Here is a 2849-nt window from a genome sequence, read left to right as displayed (position 1 = left end):
ATTAGTTTTTTCATACGTGAGGAGTTTTTAAACTTTCAGCCTCTCTTAAAAAATGTGAGTATACGGTCGCCACGTCAACCAAGTTAATTTTATAATAGGAATAAGGTTCAAATTAACCATCGAACGTAACGTGAAAATGCAATTGGGACACTCAACTAAAAAAAATGCAATTAGACCATTCAACACTAGTAAATCATGCAATTTGTCCCAAGTGACCTGCAATGGCAGGTTACCAACAAGTAATTAGTAAAAAATAAAAAATATCAAAACAAAAAAAAAAAAAAAAAAAAAAAAAAAAAAACAAAGTCTCCGATCGTAAAACAGCCATGGCCACTGCTTCATATATATTTTTTAAAGCTTTGAAGGGATGAAGGCAGCCATGGCCGCTGCCTTCATCCCTTCATATTTTTTTGAAGCTTTTAAGGGATGAAGGCAGCCATGGTCGCTGCCTTCATCCCTTCATATTTTTATTTTTTTAAGCTTTGAAGGGATGAAGGCAGCCATGGCCGCTGCCTTCATCCCTTCATTTTTTTTTTTTAAAGCTTTGAAGGGATGAAGGCAGCCATGGCCGTTGCCTTCATCCCTTCATAATTTTTTTTCAACTTTGAAGGGATGAAGATAGCCATAGCTGCTGCCTTCATCCCTTCAAAATCCCTTCATAAGAGAGCCATAGTCGTAGACAGCCATAGCCCGACACCTGCTGCTGCCGACTCCCGCAGTTTGGCGCCATTTGTCGAGAGAGAAAGAGAGATGAGAGTAGGCTCAGGTCGGAGAAGGCCGCCGCCGCCGTCGTTGGTCGAGAGAGAAAGAGAGACGAGAGGACACTTTTGATCTGTACGCATCACGGCATCGGGGGAAGAGAGGTCCGCCGCCGTCCATGACCAGTCATCACCGGAGCTGCTGGTTGGAGACCCTGTTTTTTTTTAAAATAATTTTTAATTTCTTTTTAAAATTTTTAACTAATTATCGGTTGGTAACTTGCTATTGCAGGTCATTTGGGACATGCATGATTTTACAATGTTGAATGATTTAATTGAACTTTTTTTTAGTTGAGTGGCCCAATTGCATTTTCACGTTACGTTGAATGGCTAATTTAACCCTTATTCCTTCTATAATATTATAATATTAGAGGATACTAATCGATTTCCTCCGCATTCATTTAATTTGGTAGGTGGAAGGTGGGGAGTTGTCAAGTACATGAGAATGCTTTTAAAGAAAGACATTCGTAGGCGCTTTGACCGTCCTAGATTTGGTCTATAAATAACATATTCAGTATTGGATTAGACCTCTACGTACTCAACACAATCTAAAAGTATTTGATGAGTCAATTCCAAGTTTCCAACCGCCCCAATGTTTTAAGGTAAATTACATTACAAGTGCATCATTGATAAATATTTATTTTAATATACGAAATGTATTATATGTTAACTTTTAGATAGTATACTAAATATTTACTTTAAAAAATAATATGTAATAATATGTTAAAATGAACCTTCAATGTATTAAAAATAAATATGTATGTCGATGATCCAGCTTATAATGTAGATCTCATAGTATATTATAGAGTTAATACCTCCAATGGTCCTCCGAGTATTAGGGTATTACCAGGTGTGGTCCTCCGAGTTTAAAACGACCACGAGACGTCTTCCGAGTTTTAAAAAATAACCACCTGTGGTCCTGCGTTATGATTGGTGTCAAATGGGCGTTAAGTGTGAGGGCAGACCGGTCATTTCTCGTATGAGTTAATACCTCCAATGGTCCTATGAGTATTAGGGTATTACTAGGTGTGGTCGTCCGACTTTAAAATGACCACTGGACGTCCTACTAGTTTAAAAAAATTACCACTCGTAGTCCTCAGTTAGGTTTGTTGTCAAAGGGGCGTTAAGTCTGAGGACAAAGTTGTCTTTTCACTTATATTTCTTTCTCCTCCGTTCACAACAATGGTATGTTTGCAACTGTAACACCCTACTTTTCTAAAATCTAAATCCCAAATACCTAACTTTAAACAAGATAAAAATGTAAGATTAATTAACTTAAATCCAACCAAAATCAACAAGTCGGGTGTCACCGCCACAGTCACCAGTCGTGATGACTGCACAGGCTACAAAAGGATATCTATCTAGAGTCAAGCTCATCGAAACATCATCAATACTTGGGGAACAAACCCCGGTGTTCAAACACCAACAAAAGATCAGTCTAAAAGTAACTAACATCAAACATCAAACTACTACGACAGAATTTAAATCTAGAAACTACCACATCATCTACGCGCTAATCTAACACGTGCGCTCTCAAACACTTGGCTCACCTGAAAGGGGTTGTAAAAGTAAATAGAAAATAAACCCGTTAGCAAATTAATGATAAGTATAAAGCCACTCAACCCTGTAAAGTACTATAGATATAGATTTGGAAAACATTTGGCAATCACACGTAATCTCAAGTACTTACAACGCTTAAACAACAATCTCAAACCATGCTCATAACTTTGGAAAAGTCATCCAAAGACTCCATCTTTGAGGAGAGAGAGAGAAGTTAATGGTATAATCCACAGGTGGTTCGCCAATCTCCAGAGCTGCCCGTTTTTTGAAACCCACGGCTTTCGCCATTGACGACCAGAGGCCAAAGCTTCCTTCGTTGCCATTCTCGCCGAAGCAGAGTGGCCTCTTGAGGTGGCATTCTATGGGTGGAGGGATCCGCAAAACTTGTGAGGAAGAAATATAGGTGAAAGGACAGCTTTGCCCTCAGATTTAACACCCCTTTGACAGCAAACCTAATAGAGGACCACGGGTAGTAATTTTTTTTAAACTAGTAGGACGTCTAGTGGTCGTTTTAAAGTCGGGGGACCACAC

This window comes from Ipomoea nil, unplaced genomic scaffold (genome assembly GCF_001879475.1).
Source record: "Ipomoea nil cultivar Tokyo-kokei standard unplaced genomic scaffold, Asagao_1.1 scaffold1735, whole genome shotgun sequence".
In the NCBI taxonomy this organism is placed as follows: Eukaryota; Viridiplantae; Streptophyta; class Magnoliopsida; order Solanales; family Convolvulaceae; genus Ipomoea; species Ipomoea nil.
This window is presented reverse-complemented; position numbering follows the sequence as displayed.